Genomic DNA, 14,695 nt, shown 5'->3' with positions numbered 1-14,695 from the left:
CTCCTACTATTTCTCTTGGGGCATTATTTCAAAGGCAGGGATCATCTGCTGCAGATTGTGGAGAAGCTACTTCTTCGTGAGCTTCTTCTACTCGCTGATTTGGATCTTTTGTGCGCCTGGCGAGCAGCATTCAGGGTAGAACAGTAACATCAGACAGTACTCAAGATAATTGCTTGATATTATGCAGAATGGTTCTGCAACCAGGGACTCTGCGATATCCATTACAGAACATTACTCCTCCAGCACTTTTTAGTTAATTTCTGAGTTTATCAAATATCTCTAGGCCTCTTCGAAGCTCAGGTGATGGGCCTTGAATCGAAATGTGAGGAATCTTGCGATTTCTTCTTTGTTCTACTGGCTGGCTGAATCTATTACTTCTCTTCGGAAATCACCCAGTCCTCGTCCCATGCTGATTTGCTTCTATTTTTCAAGTGTGAGGCTCAGCTCCTCGATTTTATTCTCAAGAAGGCGGATATGCTGCTTTAATTTATCACAATTCTGGCAGTTTAGAGCCCCCTAAGGCGGATTATTCCCATGTTTACGGTATTTTTGCGCAGATTTGCTGACAATTCTTTTATCTTGTTCTTTGTCTTTCTCGTTATCCTTCTCTTTCTGATTATTGTCCTTTGCCCTGCTTTTGCTAAGGAAGCTGCTTCTTTGTTACTTTACCTATTTGGCACTTCTGATGTCGATGGCCTTAACGGAGTCAATGGAGTTCCCACTTTATATCTTACCCTCCGTCATCGGAATTTGCTTCAGAGTATCGATTTACTTTTCCTTTTATTTAATAACTCTGTTCGCATTGAAGAGCATTTTATTGAGATGCTTTTCTTTTTCGGAGATTTGCTTGAACTTTTTGGATGACTCTTCGGTTCTTCTGATGCGACTTTGCAGTTATGCATTTTACTTGGACAGAATGAGGTTTTTCTCGATTAGATTGTGCAGCTTTTGCTAAAGATTGGGTGCGCCCTGCTATTTGCTAAATAAAAAAAGAGCATACTGCTTGGTGGTAGCTTTCCGATACTGCTCTTCCTCCAAGAGTTGGCGCAGGCGCGTCGTTTCTGCTAAAATAGCATCGCGCTCACACTCGAGCTCGCTGATTCGTGTAAATTTAATGGACCATTTGATCTTTTAGTTTTCTTTTTTTTGCTCATCGAGATCTTTCCTTAAATTCTTAATCACCATCTTCAGTGACAAATTCTCACTGCCCTTGAATTTACCATCCTTCTGCATAAGTCCGGGCTGTTTGAGTTTCATGCCATCTTCTTCCATAGCTCTGTTGAGCCTGGCATTCTACTTCTCAAGGGTCATGAGCCTGGTCTTAAGCTTCATGTTCTAAGATGTGAGATGATTATTCTTTTCTGTGTTTAGTAGGAACTATACGCTTAAGCACAAGATTGTCATGTTGCCTCACTTATTTCTCGAGGTAGTTATTGACTTGCTGGGAGACAATAGGCCCCAGGTTCTTGGCAAGTATTTTTTTTCTAAGATTTGTCAACCTGGTTTACTTCTCGCGCTGCAGTTCTGGAAGAGGTGTGTTCTTTTTACTGAAACGAACCTGCGCTATGAAAACAAATACGCTATCATCGGAGAAGACTCCGGATTTGAGTGATTGAGCAGATTAGATTTCCTCGTCACTTTCCTTCAAGGGCTTGTTGGTGGGCTTTCGCTTGTAGCTGATTACCTGCTCTCTTTCCTACCGCATTAAGGCAGATGTACGATAATTCGCGCAATTTCTTCGTTTTCTTTCTGTTATTTTTTCACATTCATTGTTTAAATATCAAATTGTATAATCTCATCTGCAAACAAACTCAAATATGCAACTTCTTTATTTATTTGAAATAATAGTATAATCGCAGAACAATAAAGAATCATTGTCATTCCAGAGAATCGCAAAAGACTACATGAGTTCAAAATCACGTTTGTCCAAATAAAAGCCCCTCACATCCAATACCCATGAGAAGCAGAGTGCATAATTTAATAAAAAGCTGGCCTTACTTCTCGCAACAATCGTGGATATCAAAGCATACTCTTTCCCTTATCGGCAGCCATAAAAATGCCCGACAAAAATATCCCTGCTTTGTGCCAACTCCCTTATCTCATAATACGAGGACAAAATGCGTATAAAATTAGACCAATCGCTCATTTTTTACATATTAGGGACGATGGTCGATCAGGGATGGGTCAATCTGGCAAAATAATCCTAAAATTCCTCAATGGAAAACCTCATACTTTCGAATGCAGGGAGCAACAACTCACAAAACAATAGCAACCAAAAGTATAAGTAAAAGTAAAAATCAATATTCGACAAACTCTAAAACAATTCCATAAAAGCTGAAACTAAATATAGGCCATCAACACATTCAGCCTTAATTGCAGAGACATTCATACTCTTTGAAGAGATCGAAGAGCAGTACTATCGAGAACTACTCACCTATCAAAGAGTGAAGCAGCAGTATGATGAATAAGTTCAAATATCAAGGTACTCAAAACTGACCCCAAAAGAACTCGGCTTCATAATCTTCGAATTGTTAAACAAGAAAGGCAGAGGTTGTTTTTATCTGGGAGACCTGCTACGTTTTGTGAGTGAGGCAGACGGAGGAATACTTAGGAGCAAAGTCAAAGATGAATTGGCGAAAGATCGAGCAATAGGCAGTAATAGCGCATAATCGGAGTATCTCACAACTATCAGGAATAAGCTTTGCAATAATGCGCATTCTTTGAATTCCATAACTATGGGAAAACCCTTGAAGATACTGAAAAACGAGACTGAGTAATGCCCAATAGACATTGACAACATCGTCGAGCTGTTGTACCGAATTCAGGATAAATAAAAGTCAGTGACATTCCAAACAATTACCAAAATGCTGGATGTCCAACAAAACAGCCAAACCCGGCAAGAGTAATAGAATGCCAATAAAATTAACTTGATGGCGCAACAATAAAATAGGAAGATCGTATTTTTTGGCGGAACTGGCCCAAATCAAAGATGCAGCACATCGCATTTTGGCCAATAGCAAATGCTAATCGATCCATCCGCTGCCAATTAGAGAATCCATTCAGCCTCTGTCGCCATCATTTAACTCTCTTCACCATAATTAGCACCATGTTTTGTCATTTGAACCATTGTTTCATGAGTCAATATACTCTCACATTCCTAACTCCTATCGCCTGGAATAACTGCAACATCATTCCAATCTGAATCCACGATCGCCCCCTCATAGACATCATGCCTATGGCTCTGGTTATGGCTCTGGTTATGGCTCTGGTTATGGCTCTGCAGCAATGTCATCTTCCTCGAAACAACTGCAAACAGCATCGAAAAATGAAAGAACCTACCAAACTACACAATAGCCTGAAACCTATCGGAATAAGCCAACTTATTCAGAAAATACTCCAGACACAGACCGCAGAGGCAGAGGACAGGAGCGTGCAACAACTACAAAGGGTACACATAACTTCGAAGGCAATGCCATATAATCTTCGAGCGCAGAGAATGATAATGACCGAACATTATTCTTCTTCAACTCCGATAAGCTTCGCTATGGGTAATTACACAAAAAATAACAGGCCAGATCATTTGGGCGGATACTGAACAAAGCTGAAATAAGACTGAAAGTGATGGGCGAGCTCGACCGCATAAACAAATAAAAAATAAGGGCAAGGCAACAGCTCTATGCGATACTGGATTCGACCTGACAAATTTATACTTTATGTGTTTCGTATTCTAATGGGTGGGTTATTTATAATACGAATCGATTTATATTATCAGTATTATTCTTCAATCGGCTTAGCTTTGTGAGTTTCTACGGGTTTGGGGGGTTCATCTTTTCTCTCGTTATACCTCCTGCCGAAGTTGCCATCACTCTCGCTGTTGTGCTATCTCTGTCTCTTGTCTCTCCATTCCCCGCGATCTCTGTGCTCCCTGAACTTCCTGTCGCCTCCCCTTTTTTCAAATTTGTTTTCCCTCAGGTTCGGCCTATCAGTATCATCCTTGTTCCTAAAATCATCCCTCCTTTGCCTGCCATGGGAACCCCGCCCTTTTTCCCTGTCCTTTTGGTAGCCTGGGTCCATGTCGACCCTGATGATCCTTTCATTGAGTTTGGACTTACTGATGAGCTGAACAGCTAGTGCTGCTTCCTCGTGTTTGTCATAGATAACAAAGCAGAAGCCGCATGGATTACCATCGTCATCAATTCCCATAATTATTTTAGCAATCTTGCCAGCCCTGTTGAAGAGCTCATAAATTGAATCCTGGGTGGTGTAGAAGGAGAGATTCCCCACATAAACGGTGGCTGATAACTTGAGCGCCTCATTGTATTATTATTGGGTGTTGAAGCTCCTGCTGTCGTAATACTTCGATTATGGCTTCAAAATATCGTATAATTCGGCCATCCCCAAAACAAATTAATATAACATATCGCATTTAACCCACACTTACTCTGATTAATTATCAAATATAGCGAATGAATGGCGCATAGTAAACATGCATTTACAAAAATTATTGATCATTACTTTGACCCCGTCATTATTTCCGAAAGGCATTTTAAATTTATTCCTCGGTTGGTTGGAATTTCTTTTTGGGGCAATTAATCAGTTCGGTTTTTCTATTTCTTTACAGGCTCCGAATTCGCTATTGCTTTTACAGTGCCATCTTCATAATCTGCTGCTTCTGCGACGCGATAAGTGCTAAGGCTTACTTTTCATGCTGTATCTTTAAAGCTTCCATCTTCTCCTTGCTCATTTTTGGAGCATTCTCGCGTTTCATTGCACTCTTCTCTACCGAAACTGAATATAGCTTCTTAGGGATTGCGTGCACAACTGCATTTTTCATTTAGGCTTCAATGTCACTCCGAATTGATTTCCAGTAGCTCATTCGCACCTGCGATTTTGAGTACTTCTTGATGCTTGGAGAGCGGCTTTGCTGTGATGACTGCTCCCTATTCTGCAGCCTGATGTTTTTCTAAAGGCTCTTCATCATGTTCCTTCGGGCTTAGATTTGTTGTTTCTCAAGAACTTTCTTCATTCTTTTGTCTCTTTTCTCTTCCTCGAACTTTATGAGCGAACCGCAGATCAAATGGTCAATGTTGACACTTTTGTGCGATAAATATGAGCTGCACTCGAATTAGGAGCTCTTCATTGGCTTTAAATCTGCTAATGTCGCATTGGCCTGGAATACTTATTTGTGAGAGGTGACTACTTCCTTTCGTTTGGACTTGTGCTTCGATATCTTCTTGCCCTTGTTCGTGTTTTTGATGCGAGTGAGGATTTCCTTTTTGATTTAATTGTAGCTCTCGCTGTGGGGTTGTTTGGGTTGGGTGCTGGCGTGGGTGCCTGGTAACTACTTTTTACAGACATGCTCATTGGAACACAACGCGCAGTACTAATCGCAACAACAGCATTGACACTCCTGAGTGAACGAGTTAACTTGCTTGAGATCGGAGGAGGGGTTTCTCCATCTTAGTGAAGATCTTCTGTTCTGGGATTATTCGAAGATGGGGTCATTGATGAACTCGAGATTCTCTATGAAGCCATCCATTTTCTGCTACTGTTCTTTCTTTTTCATGCTCTTCCCGTTTGTGATCAGCATTTTGTTGTACTCTGCAGCGCTGTGGAACAAATTGATGGGCAACTTATTCTCATAGAATGCGAATGAGTTATCGCATGTCGCTGAAACCTCGAGCTTTTTGGAGCGTGTATGGCCTACTTTTGTTGAGGCCGCATTTTTGTGGATTGAGGATGGTTTGCTGGCCTGGTGTTGGGTACAATACGAAGCAGAGTTAGGCTTTCTGTGCTGCATCTCACCGAACATCGCTCTATATAATAAATAAAATTTAACAATAGTTGGTCTTATTGTCACCGATTATACGATGCTCATACGATGTTCATACGACGATGTTCATGTATATAGATCAGACATGCATACATATCAGACATACATGCATACCTATCAGGTATACATCCCTATTTCCACATTCATATATGTCCACACATGCATTTATACACACATTTTATACACATACATCATAAACACACCAATATAAATACAATATATCTGAATATATGAATATAAAATGGAATATAAAATAGAATAATACTCATATGTGTTTAATATTAATCCACATGAATTTTGTTATATGATGAGTATTCAATAGCATAATAATGAGCAAATGATGATAACAAGATGATAGATATCAATCAAAGGTCAGCAGCTGCTCGTTATTTCCATTGCTTCATATGTCCCCTTCTCGCATAATCACCTATCGACGCCCTGAATAAGGTAATTGATTATGTCCATTGCTGTAGATCATCGAATTTTGGTTCATTTCCAAATCAAGTGGGATCTAAAGAGTTCAAATATGACTTACCGGCATGATTCCAAACAAGGAGAACTCTTAGTCTTTTTGTGGTTCTTTTTACTCCTAGTCAAATACTTGGATGACCCATTTGCTTCACAGTGCTCAATGGCTGATTCCTCCACGAGCTGCCCCAATAGCTCCAGAGGTTCGCTCCTGAACATGATTAGCTCCTGATCGATTTATCCAGTCTATTGCTTTGATTCTTCCTTTGACTTCGGGCCACAATTTGACCCAATAATAATATCGGGATCAAACAAACAACGCACAATATCTTACAATTTATTAATTAAACATACATACGATTATATGTGCAATTATATGTGCTCATATTGGTGATAATTATTGTTATGCATCTGCAGATATTTATGGGCTTATATTCAAATTATCACAGAGCTTATTTCTGATTGCTTATTTATTAAAGGCTGATCATGCCGAATCAATGCATTTGTCTGAAGACTGAATATCATTAAAAAGTAGGCAATTGAATCCAGAGCTGCACGTGAGTCGGTGTCTGCCCTTAAAGCATAATAAACAAATATATGATGAGTATAGAACATCACTTGAGGGAGGAATGTGCCGAGCCTTTGGTTGCACCAACACCAGCCTTACCGTGCCTTGTTGGCTTGTAGGAAAGCGAGAACTCACCCAAATATCGACCAATCATGTCGAATTTGATTTCCACATTGTTGTATGATTTTCCATTATAAACTCCCACGAATCCTCCTACCATCTCGGGCATGATGATGGTGTCCCGAAGTCTAGTCTTGACAGGGGCTGGCTTTTCTCCGGGAAGAGTGTTCTTCTTGGCCTTCTTGCACTTGAGGTAGAGTCTGTTATATCTGTGTTTGATTTCTGGGTATGATGGGATGTACTTTTGGCGAATCTGCGGCGTTGGCGCGCTCTGAACAATTCAACGAGCTGCTCTTGGTTGAGCTCGTAAAGCTGATCTGGAGTGTAGCCCCTGAAACTGTATTTTTGGAGACCCTTCTCTTTTTTCTGGACTGTGGCCATATATGGATATTAATAATCTAATATTTATTATTTCTATTTCAATTAATCCTATACCCACGCTTTATACGCCTAATAATAAATATTAATAATGCACTCTATTCTTATACAGGAATAATTGTGTTAATATCCATCAACTGTTCGCCAGGCAACTGTAAGTTATATTCATTGATAGGTTGGCCCAATCTATAAAGGTCAGTTGCTAACCAATTCATAGTTAATAGATAGTTAATAGATAGTTAATAGATAGTTAATAGATAGTTAATAGATAGTTAATAGATAGTTAATAGATAGTTAATAGATAGTTAATAGATAGTTAATCGATAGTTCATAGATAGTTCATAGTTAATCAGTTTAAATAAGGATGCATAATTTATAGTCTGCTTGACACATTGCTGAACAGACTGAATCCAATCATAAACCAACAGAGATATCATTTGTCTCCGCCCTCATAGATAACATAGGTAACTTGCTTGGTCTTCTTTAGTTTATCGATTTTATCGAGAATGAAATCGTCTTCAGGCACTTCTTCCTTTGTGACCTTGACATACTTTTGCTTACTGGCCTCCAACAACCCGCTTCTTTCCATTTGGCCTGCATTGCTTTGGAGTATGGATTTGAGCTCGTTCTTCCATCCCTTCCATTCGATTGCCTTTGACTATGAGATCTTACTATTTTAGGCTTGGTTTATTTGCTTGAGATTGGACACTTAGCTTTTGATGTTGGCCATGATCTTCGAACTGTTGACAGAGATATCCTTGGGATCTTTCTTGATTTGTTTAGTTTTGGCGAACTACCCCCAATGCTTCTCCTGCTCTGAAATACACTTAATATGGTCCTTGAATGATCCATTCGCGAAGACTGCACTGCAATCGATGCAGATCAATGAGCCTGGGTGACATGATCGAATGTGGTTTTAGCATTGCTTTTTCTTTAGGGTTGTATCGCAGTATTGGCAGAGGAATGTGACCATGGTTGTAGATGTTTGGAAGTTTATAATAAGTAATGTAGAATTGTTGATAAATATATACATATACATACATGTATAGGCATATATATATACATAAATACACACATATACATCAATATACACATATACACATATATCTATATACACAAATATCTATATACACAAAATTCATAAAAAATGGGTTCTCTATTGCTCCATCTAATACGGGAAAATACTAATAATGATATAAGCAACATTTGCAGCGACGAAATAGAATGAAAGCATAGCAATATTAATTCGTATGAATTCTAAATAAACAATGGATTGTAAATACTGTTTATTCATAGAACAATAATAGAATATCGAGCGGATTATATCAGGGCTCAGAAATATAAGACTTTATTCATAACTCGGCAATAACCAACATGAAACAGAACAACTCTGAGAAGAATCAGAACTAAAGAAACATCAAGGACAAAAAGGGAAACAAAAAAGTAACCTCGAATGCTAACATCGAGAAATAGTTCACAATACTCTCATCTAAAATACCGAAGGCACTGACCTCTGATGTCATCGAGGAGCTCGGGCTGGCCAAAAATCTCCACAAAAAGAATAAAACTGAAATAAGTTTGTAGGAGAACATCTAATTAGCATATATATTGTATTCAATTTTGGATTACCCTGAGCTTAAGGGAGCCTAAGTCCACTACAATGCCAACCGACTCGGGGAGTATGATCTCAAGAAACCCGGGCCTGTGGATCGTGATAAAAACAATTAGGACAATCAGAAATAGAAAGATGAATAATTTTAGAATCCCCTTGCCCAAAGCGTGAAACTGACAGCAGGCAAAAAGTATTGTAAATGCTGTGGCTTCCTGATGCAAAATAACACCATCCCTATGTGCACATCTCTGAATGACTTCCCCACAGTCGGCATTTCCACCTTTTTATTCTTCTAATCTATAAAGAATATGATATACTTGTTACTGATGTGCATGGCAATATGCGTTTACGGCCTCATCACGAACATCTACGTTTCTAAACTATACGAGCGCAGTTTTGATATCTCTAACTTCGACACTGATGACTTGTCCATTGTTTTTAAGTCAATATCGGTGAGCTCAAAAAAATTGCAGCTGGACAACACAGAGGCTCGGGCGCTATATATGATATAAATGTGGATAGGAGTGGGCTTAGTGGTCGCGTGGAGTTTCTTGTTGTATGTCATTAAGTATTATGAGTCCAAAAAGGCGCAAACGATCGACAGTGAGACCATAAGTGCAGCGGATTTCAGCATCATCATCGAGAACTACCCAAGGAAAATGAGCAAAGAAGAGCTTCAGGAACAGTTAACCAAGTATGCTCAGTAGCTCGCCCTCTGGGCCGACATCAGAGGCAACGAGAAAGATAATGGAGAGCACCATCAGGCCTCCATCGCCTAACTTTTCGCCATTTATAAAATCAATATACATAGCTCCATACCAATCGACAAAACCGAAGAAGGCGCCCTCAAAGAGATAGTTTCCCTTTATGAAAGTTAACTTTAGTAGGTCAGCAAATGGATCACCAATTATTCTGCATACGGCTGTTTCCTCGCCAACAAGCATAACCGATACAAAAAGTATCTGAAAATTCGCAAAATTAAGGGGAAGATGAAGAGAAAGGGCAGATAGATAATGCGCGCAGAGACTCTAAAATCCCTAACTAATGCCAATAACCTTCTACAGAGAGATACTTTCTAAAATCGATAGTCTATATTTAACAATATGCCCAAACTCGAACAGATCAATCAAAACAATCAAGAGCAAGTTCAAGCTCAACAAGATCAGGAAGGACCAAAAACAACCTTTGCGGTCATCACATTCAAGTACAGCAACTCGAAGAACATATTCATCGAATATAATCGAACGGGTATGCTTGAGAGTATCCGCAATTATCTCAGATGCTGTGGAAGTACCAAGAAATTTAAGCTTGAAAGAGAAGAGTAGAACGGCAGCAAAAATGAAAATGATTCACAGATGGTGTCCCAAATTAGCGAAGTGGATAAAAAGACAGCGATTAAGCAATAGTAGAAAGAATATGAGCCTTTAAAAATATACAAGGCTCCCGAGCCGGAAGACATTCTATGGAAGAATTTGTAGAAGAAATAATGCGAGAAAACTATTCGAAGGATGGGCACTTACTTGGCCACCTTTCTTCTCCTCTGTCTCTCATTCGGATGCGTGTATTTCCTCAGGGGTTAGCAGATGAAAACCTCAAACAACTTTTCGCTGAGCATTATGATTTCAGTGACAATCGCAGTGATCAACGCCAGCATCAGCTTCATCATCGACTTCTTGACAAACTTCGAAGGCAATTACACCGAGACTGGCCATCAGACTTCGTTAGCTGTGAAGAGTGTGATGGCCCAATTAATAAACTCAATCCTGGTCCCAATTATCGCAAACTATCTAATCGAGAGCACCAACATATATGGGACCAATGGTCTCTCCACTGACATTATCTACTTGGCAGTGACGAATGCTTTCCTGGTACCAATAATGCGCATTACCATCGACCCAAACTACCTGCTATATTGCGCGAAGTCTTTCTACTACAGGTCCGACAGCAATAGGTTACTCCTAAACCAGATCGAATTGAACAATAGTCAGGAACTTCCTCGATTCGAAATTGGCTACGAATACATATACTTCATCAACTTGTACTTGTTTACAGCATTCTTTATCTCTCTGCAGCCCGTGATTGTGTTCATTGCAGCCATTGGGATGGTGTTCGCTTATTGGGTGCTTAAGTTCTGTCTGTTCTATCGGATCAAGAGGCCAGTGCCTGGGACAGATATGATCTCATAGTTTATGGGGCAGTTCATAGCTCTCGGGCCCGTGTTCTACATGTTGGGAGCCTTGATGTGGTCCCACTTCCTCGCCGAGTTCCAATAAAGCTAGCAGTAGACTATATTCTATGTCCCCAACATCATCGGGGGAGGATTGTCTGTTCTCTTCTTTATATTCCCCTTCGGCCTCATCTTCCCGAAATTCCTTGAGAAAAATCAGGAAGTTGTTCACGAGTATGAGCAATCCCGAATCCTTTTGAGTTCAGAGTATGATCGCATGAATCCTGCCACTTCCAGAGCAGCGATCTAAGAATACGAAGCCTACATCGACAAATACATAGCCAATCTTTCCAGACAGCCCTCCAATCTGAGCCCCCGAAATACTTCAGTCCTCACTACTTAGAAACTTACTACTTCTAAACTCACTACTTCGAAACTCAGGAACAGGAAATAGAATAACAAAATAAGCTCTAATCAGCAAGAAATTACCCTCACATCTTTGAATAAGAGAAAAGCACCCACAAAATTACTGTCTGAGGTGGATACAAAATTCCTCAAGCGACTCCATGATAAACTGCAGGACAATAAGAAAGTGGGGAGTTATGGGAAGTTTCTGAGTGCCGAGGATGAAAATGACCTTCTGGACAATGGAAGAGACGATATCAGCTAGATCTCAGAGGTCAAAGAATAAAACTAAGAGGAGTCTGAACAATCCTCATAAGGCGAATAGAAGGATGTCGCCCAATAACAGGAGTCTATGCATAAGTACGAACAGATCGAATTCAAATCCTGCAGCAGTTAAAATTAGTAGCCTCCTAAACCAATTACAATATTTAATGTTTTTGCCCCTTAAGTGAAGAATGTCCTACCGAAGGTAAGCAGCCAATAAAACGACCCCAATCAAAAACCTTTCAGCTCAATGAATTCTTCCAAAACGAGGACACTAGATTACCCGATAAAGAAGCATATCTACGCCGCTTTCCTGACGAGCCTCGACCAGAAAGAAACAGGCAAACTCGATCAGGAGAACAAATTTTGCACTAATTTCAAGATGCCTCATGACGAAATTGACCGAAGCTCCCAGAAATTTATAAGCGATGATCTGTCGCATGGTGAAGCAAAAAAGAAAAAGATCAACCATATGTAATACTTTGGAATCAACAGCATCCTCAAGCTTGTCTCGTCTTCTTCCACTTAGAATGAACCTAAAAGGAAGAATCCCTACGATTCCGCATTTTGATATCAATACCTTCTCATCTTTTCAGCCCGTATCTGCATTTCTAACCTATCTGCTAATCCCATACAATTTACCCTCACTTAAGTATGCCATAAATCGAAGACAATATAGCAGCATATAAATCATATATACTCCACTTTGACTTACTTCAACAAACCTGGTCATCTCTTTCTGAGTAGTAATCATTGTGATCTGCCTATTTCTCCCTCAGATAAGTATTCTCCATTTTGAGCTGCTCATTTTACCTTTTCAGTTTCGCATTGTTTTTCTAGAGATTCTCCTCCTCTTTCTTGGCAGTCATGAATTTGTTATATAATTTCACAATGGCTGTCTTCAAGAGCCTATTTTACTATGTCATGCTCTTGTTATTGTGGTTTGGCAGCCAACTCGGCTTCTCAACTCTTAAAGTGGTGGTAGGCTGATGCTATTATTCTATAATTGATGTCACCATCTCAATATCATTATCGAGCTCTTCTAAAAGCTCCTCAATTTTGTGGATTGCTTATTGGGGAAACTTACGTTTTAGCAGTTGTGCATTGTTTTGCAGGGCCAAAGTTTATTGCCTGTAGGAGTTCATGAGTGGAGCATTTGAGAATGGGTTACGCAACTGCCCATTAAGTGTGTCTATTTTTGTTGAGGATGTCATTTGTCTTTAATTATTATCAGTGTTGAGGCCAATTTGATTTAAACTCTATTATAACTCTATTCAAACTCTATTATAGCCTGATTTCAAATTATTCAAATCATAATTGTGATACTGGTGTGTAGGAAACCGAGTTATCAATAATAATAATAACATTTGTATAATTATCGATCATTTGCTGTTCTTTGTGGGCTTTACGACGGTTGGCTGTTTATCAGCTTTGGAAGCGGCCGGCTTTTCGACTTTCTTTTCCACTTTCTTTTCTACTTTTTTCTCGACTTTGCTGTCAGTCTTTTCGACTTTCTTCTCGACTTTCTTCTCAACCTTTTTCACAGCGGCGGTTGTTGCTGGCTTTTCAGCGGCTTGGGAAGCTTTTCTGGCGACCTTGGCAGTGTGGGCAGCAGCTTTCTTTTTGGCGACCCATTTGTCGTACACCTTTTTATATTCTTCGGTAGCAGCGAGGGACTTTTTCCATCTTTTGATTTTGGAGTCCTTTTGGATTCTCTTTCTGCGGAGCCGTTCATCGGTGACGAGCCTTTGGATTTTGGGAGCCTTCTGTCGGAGGGCGGCGTCGGGGGACTTTTTGCTTTTGAAGGTCCTTCTGATGACATTCTTTTTAATGAGGGCGGTGGTGTTGATGCCGTCTCCCTTGGCGATGTTGTAGAGCTTGCGGATCTTGGAAGCTCTCTTGGGGCCGAGCCTGCGCGACTTGACGTCGTCGGTGAGCCCCGGGATTTCCTTTTCGCCCTTCTTGGTGATGATGCAGGAGAGCATTTTGATATCGGGGCCGACGATGCAGCCTCGGACGGACTTGCGCTTGCGCTCTCCCTTGCGGGTGGCTCGGTAGCCGGTGGCGCCGGGGGAGAGTAGTAGCCTGACTCTGGTGTTGGAGAAGATGCCCTGCTTCATGGCGAAGCCGTCGCCGTCGAAGCCGCCTGTGATCTTGAAGACGTAGCCCTTGAACTCCTCGCCGAGGGTATCGGCCTCAACTTCCTGTCCGATTCTCTTCTCTAAGAAATGCCTCCACGAGTTCGTGTTGTCGATGACGATCGTCTTGGTTGTGCCTTGGTCCGGGCAATGTAAACTGAATTTCATAGTTAGTCCACAAATAATGGTTTATAATATTCGATTAAATTTGCATCCATTTATTAATATTATTAAAGGATTCTGATATAACTCTTGAGTCTCAGCAATACGATAAACAATGCAATGACTCCTCCCTGGATATAAGTCTGTGAATAAGGCGGCTGAATTGAATTTGAGAATTTGACTACCCCATTAAATTAGATCACTTGGCGAATAAATAGTGATGCTTTATGATTTTGAGATACTTGGAATGTCGATATGTAGTATGTTATAGAATATCTCTTCTGAATATGTATAGCCGGCATATTTTGGTACTAATAATTAGGTTTTTGTTTATGCAAATCAGAAATTGATGGCCACTGATTGCTGGCCCATCCCAGGGAGACAATATTTTAGTTCTTTTCTTTGCATTATAAAATCCATTCCAAGTATGTTCACACAGTCAAAACGATGAGATGACATGCTTACTAGAGTTCATAGCCATTAATGAAAATAAGCATGTTGCCGAAGATTTCAATGTTAGGACCTACCAAAGCCCTTAATGCTTAATTTATTAAGTATGTTTTTGGGGCTCCTGTATCAA

The 14,695-nt window shown here is 40.2% G+C and overlaps 2 pseudogenes; both read right to left on the bottom strand.

Moving 5' to 3' along the window:
• Window positions 1–6,905: 6,905 nt before the first annotated feature.
• Window positions 6,906–7,370, bottom strand: LOC148302605 (small ribosomal subunit protein uS19 pseudogene; annotated as a pseudogene).
• Window positions 7,371–13,197: 5,827 nt separating this feature from the next.
• On the bottom strand, window positions 13,198–14,138 carry LOC148302604 (uncharacterized; annotated as a pseudogene).
• Between the last annotated feature and the right edge of the window lie 557 nt (window positions 14,139–14,695).

This window comes from Brachycentrus maculatus, unplaced genomic scaffold (genome assembly GCF_059751285.1).
Source record: "Brachycentrus maculatus isolate JH-2025_06_01 unplaced genomic scaffold, ASM5975128v1 h1tg000435l, whole genome shotgun sequence".
Lineage (NCBI taxonomy): Eukaryota > Metazoa > Arthropoda > Insecta > Trichoptera > Brachycentridae > Brachycentrus > Brachycentrus maculatus.
Note: the sequence above shows the minus strand (reverse complement) of the source record. Positions and strands in the feature narration are given on the sequence as shown.